Here is a 6000-nt window from a genome sequence, read left to right as displayed (position 1 = left end):
AGGAACTGGACCTCTCGTAACCATAAATCACACTTGGAGAATTTGGCATATAGCCTCTCCGACATCAATACCCCAAGAACCTCTTGCAGATGCCCATCATGTTGCTCTCTGTACCTCGAATACACCAAGATATCATCGATGAACACGATCACTCATAGGCCTGCACACCCGGTTCATGAGATCCATGAACATTGCTGGTGCGTTGGTGAGCCCGAAAGGCATCACCACAAACTCGTAATGCCCATAACGAGTTGTAAAGGCTGTCTTCTGAATATCCTCCTCGGATACTCTCATCTGGTGATATCCAGATCTCAAATCAATCTTGGAAAACCAAGATGCCCCCTGCAACTGATCGAATAAATCGTCGACCCTTGGAAGTGGATAACGGTTCTTGACCGTCAGCTTGTTCAACTCCCGGTAATCAATACACATCCGGTGTGAACCATCCTTTCACTTGACAAAAAGGATCGGCGCTCCCGACGGTGAGCAACTTGGTCTGATAAAACCCTTCCCCAGCAGCTCCTTGAGCTGTGAGGATAACTCCTGCATCTCAGGTGGCGCAAGGCGATAAGGTGCCTTGGCAATAGGTGTCGCGCCCGTAACTAAATCAATCCAGAACTCCACCTGCCTCTCAGGAGGCACACCCGACAACTCCTTGGGAAAAACATCAGGAAACTCGCACACTATCGGAACCTCAGTGATAGAACTCGGCCTCTCTTTGGCGATCTGCGTATCCATCACATACGCCAAAAGCTCACACATCTCTGATGTAGACTCTGCCTCGCCCTGGCGGCAGAGCAGAAAGCTGACCCATATCTGGTACCCTCGCCATACACTGTAAGCACTCCCCCACTAGGGTCTCGTATAGTCACCAACTGACGCTCGGAGTCGATCACTGCTCCAAAACGGCTCAACCAATCCATGGCCACAATGACACATACATCACCCATCGCAATCGGTACCAGATCAATCGGAAACTCGACACCAAAAATCTCCAGCACACATCCTCGGAATACATCAGTAGCAAAAACCGCATGCTCATCAGCTATAGAAACCCTCAGAGGTCGACTCAACGCATCACGTCGGATACTGATGTGACGACTAAAAGCTAGAGACACAAAAGATCGACTCGCACCTGAGTCAAATAACACCAAAGAAGGTACAGAACTCACAAGAAATGTACCTAAAAAACAGCACAGAATAATCACAATAAATTTTAAAGTAAATGAATAAGGGAAATACGTACCAGCCACAATATCAGGTGCTGCGCGGACCTCCTCCGATGTCAGCTGAAAAGCTCTCCCACGAGCCCTCAGAACCTCGGCCTTCACCGGCCGACTATCAGTAGCACGCAAAGCAGCAGGTGCAGATCCCTGAGCGGATCCCTAAAGAAGCTGGGGGCACTCGGCCTTTCGATGGCCGGTCTGGTTGTAGTGGAAGCAAACTGCAAACCCCTTGGGGCAATCCTTCGCCATATGCCCCTCCTTGCCACATTTGTAGCAAATCCCTGCTCGGCACGACCCCTCGTGACTCTTGCCGCACTTTCCAAAAGTGTGGCCCTTCTGGCTCCCAGTCCTCGTATCAGCGGGCTTAGCCTTCTTCGTTGCCGGCTGTGACTGCGCCGGCTTCCGATCTCTCCCCTGATACTCCGCCTCCTCCCTGGCCTGAGTCTCCAGCTCGATCTCCCTCCTCCTGGCATTTTCCTGAAGCTCAGCAAATGTCTGATAAGACGAGTTCGCCACGAACTCTCGAATATCCCTCCTCAGAATGCTCAAATACCGGCTCATGCGTGCCTGCTCAGTCGACACGTGCTCAGGGCAGAACAACGCCCTCTCGTGAAACATCCGTGTAATCTCAGTCACTGACTCTGCCTTCTGCTTGAGAAACATAAACTCCTGGGCCAACCGTTCCCTCTCCACCGGGGGAACATACTTATCTCGGAACATCAAAGTAAGCCTCTCCCAAGTCACTGCAGTATGCTCTGTAGGAGTAAAACTGGTTGTCACAAACTTACACCAGTCCTTCGCTCCCAAGCGAAGCTGGTTCAACGTGAACCGAACCCTCAAATGCTCTGGGCAAGAACATGTATAAAAACATCCCTCTATATCAGAGATCCACCTCATAGCAGCAATTGGATCTTGCGTCCCATCAAACTCTAGTGGCTTCGTGTTGTTGAACTCCCGATACAGCAACGAGTCACCTCCCTGTGGTCTGGCAGCAGCGACAGCTGCGGTGGCTGTAGCAGCAGCCGCCTCAGAAACAATAGCATATCGCTCATCAAATGTATCGATCAGAGTGGTCTTAATAGACCCAAACATCTCAGGAATCGCCTCTCGAATGGATGCGGACACCTCATCATGAATCATCCTGCGAATCTCATCATCGCTAGTCCCACTAATCTCGGGGTTGTGGCGTGTAACCATCATGATGTCTCTGAAACACAACACGCAAATCATCAGAGACTCGCTCGAGCATACTCACACTCGACCACTCATCCCTACTTGTTCCTTAGCATCCTAAGGATTCTTACTTGGATTGCATACATATCTGGTGCTTTCACTAGTACGGGCCTAATACTACCTTCCACACCTATCTGCAGTCACCCCAACTCCTCCTCCTAGGATTCTAATTCACAAGTACTCTATCTCTCACAAATATCAGACTACTCTCTCAGTAGGCTACTCGCATGCTCATCTAAGTATCTCTCCTAGATTACCCATCAACTCAGAACTCAACACATACTCAGGGAAAATAACAGATAACACTTATCAATAGCATCTCCTAGGCTAAGGCATCACAAATCAGGCAACTCTAGCCCTAGAATATGAAATACCTAGCCTACTCTCTAGCATGCATTTCTAATATCTCATAAATATCTCATAACACAAATAAGTAAGGGTATTTTGGGAAATTACTGTTCGGGCTCTGGCTGATTGTACACACTGCTCCAACTCGTTTTCTCTTAAAACTCTTTCTCGTTTTAGAAAAATCATTTCTTTTGAAAAATTTTCCCAAATCCTCAGTTTGAGTCCAAACACACCCGGGGTGCATCCGAATCCCTCAAACCAAGGCTCTGATACCAACTTGTAACGCCGAAATTTTCAAACCAAAAATTTCATTTCAAAACATAATAAAACACATGCCACAATTTCTCAAAAATCACAAGTATCAATTTGTCAACACATATTTCAAAATTGTTTATCACAAATCCAGGATCCTCCAAAAACATATCGCCAACGCAGATGTGTGTACAATCAAGCCGGTGCTTTCCCGCGATCCTGAGAAGTACCTGAAACACATAACACGTAACACGGTAAGAACGAAGCTTAGTGAGTTCCCCAAAATATCACACACATCACATTACCCACTCGAGGCTAGCTCAATACGACCCTCCGGTCAATGTATCTCAGTGGAGACCCTCCGGTCCCACAACTCGGGTGGACCCTCCGGTCCTAACTCAATAAGCTCATGATAACAATACTCGGCATAAATCTCAAAGACATAATGCAGAATATTTCAAAACACAGGTAAGCACATAAGACACCTCGGTCACACAAAGATACCACTCATGGTAAGTATAGTGAGAAGACTCACCTCGTAAGAATCGGATACCCTCGAACTCGAATCACCGGTCTAGCCTCCGCCTAATACATACGATAATTATCCCTAATTGATAATGGCTCTCAAGAGGCTAGATTAACCCTTCTACAAACTCATAGAAGGGTAAAAGACCATTTTACCCCTCCTTGGCCTTAATAGTCCACAAATTGACCAAACCCTAAAAGTCAACCAAAAGTCAACGGCAGAGCGTACGCTGCGCATACCAGCTTTCTACGCTAGGCGTACTCTGCTGCAATGTAGGCATTGGGGATGCTCGACCCCTACGCGGCGTGTACTGGGATTACGCTCAGCGTACGTCCCAGTTTCACTCTTTCTACTTATTTGGTCTTAATCAGTTAAGACCTTGGCTCATATCACAGATCTGGACTCCCTAATAGCTCTTACTCCATAAATTCAGTGACTTTAAGCCTTTGCATGGCTGATAAGGTCACAAACACACAAAACTCTCACTTTCTTATCTCTAAATCCTCATATCTCATGCATGGCTTGATTCCAACGTCCAAGTCTGGATTTTTATGACACTACACCACTAAATGCACTCAAAGGGGTTGCTCATAGACTCTGGAGCTCAAATATCTCATAAAGTCTCCAACTTTTAGGACAAAACCCTAAAATACTCTACTATGATGCACAAATCAAAAGAGTGAGAAAGCTTAGAGCTTTATACATCTAGATGAAGCTCCCAACTTATATATGCTCAGATCCAAGGCCTGGACTCTCACTCCTTCTTCTCCAAAGGTCCTTCTTCACTCCAAGAACACACAAAATCACTTAAAGGCTCTCAAAGGTACACACACAAGCTCAAGAATGAGGATTAGGGTTTTAGAGGGTTGTTTGTCTGAAGATGGTGGCCAGGAATGAGGCCATCATATCCTTTATATAAGGAAACACCCTAAATTAGGGTTTTCACTATGGACCTAGTACACCCAGTGTACTAGGTGGCTTCCACGTCAAAAGCACGCACATGAGTACGCTGAGCGTACACTCGTGTACGCCCCGCGTACTCATTTGCCACCTTTTTCTCTATAAGGGCTAAACTTGACAAGTAGCAAAAGAACAAGGGTTTATAAGGTAAACCTGGACTTGGGATGTTACATTCCCACAGCTGTTACACGGTGGACCTCTTTGTCCTCCATACCTTGATTCTTCGGGCTTAAATTTCTTGGTCGTTGGCTCAGACGGAGCTGGATTCTGCCTCTTCTCCTTTCGCTGAGTTTCCAACTTAATTTTGTGACAACCATCAAATTTCGGTCAAGTCAAAGTCAAACAAAGTCAACAAGTTAAACCGGTCAACTCCATTAACCCTTGTATGTTAGGGTTTACGTTATGTAATCACTGTACAATTCGCTATTTTAATGAGAAAACATCATTTGGAAAGTTCATGTGTTTGATATTCCTTAGCCTTAACAGTGCTAAACAACGAACCAAAGCGATAAAACACTATTGCCCAATCATCGGGATTGTGTAGGACACTAAATCATGGCTTAACGGGGTCTATGGACCTTGCGTTGCGAAGCCGGACACTCAAAAAGATCACAAACGAAACCTCTCGCAATCTCATTCAAACCCTACTCAAGATTACTTGACGCTAATAGGATCGAAACTCATACACTACGATATAAATTGACGTTAATAGCAATATAGTATAGTACAACGTTATAACTATAATCAAATTAAATTATGATACCATATTAAAATCAAATCAAAGTATAATGCTCTAATTAAATTTAAAAGAATCAAACTTGAATGCTATAATTAAACTTCAAATCAAAGTAGATTGTTATAATCAAATTATAACTCATCTTTTATAAAACTCCATTTTTATAAACTTTACATTAAATTTTATAAAACTCTATTTTTATAAACTTTACATTAAATTTTATAAAACTCTTATATTAATTATGTAAAAGATGCTTGTGTTAGTGGGAAATTATGAAGACCACCAAAAGCAAAAAGATTATTCCCATGGTCTCCCACTCACACCTCCCATCCACTTTCCTTTCCTTTTTCTCCCAACACATTATTCTCTTCACCACTTAAACCTTCTCTATTCTTTCTCTCACTCTCAATCTCGAAATTCATCCAAGAAATACTCATATTCCAGCCAAGAACAATCTATTATACTCAAATCTTCATCCCTCTTGAAGCATTCATCAAGGTATGTTGTTAAAAGTTTCATATTCATACAAGAAACAAATTAAATCCACCAAAATATCTAAAACTCATTTTATGCATAAACCTGATTTTTCTCAGAATCCCATCAATAAAATAAGAAGTTCTGGAAATTTTCAGAAAATAACTTATTTTTATTGAATTACTATAATTATTGCAATAAAGTAGGGCAATAATTCACATAAAATACTTTTTACATTCTATAAA

The sequence above is a fragment of the Lactuca virosa genome, chromosome 2 (assembly GCF_052849685.1).
Source record: "Lactuca virosa cultivar CGN04683 chromosome 2, Lactuca_virosa_CGN04683_v6, whole genome shotgun sequence".
Taxonomy (NCBI): domain Eukaryota; kingdom Viridiplantae; phylum Streptophyta; class Magnoliopsida; order Asterales; family Asteraceae; genus Lactuca; species Lactuca virosa.
This window is presented reverse-complemented; position numbering follows the sequence as displayed.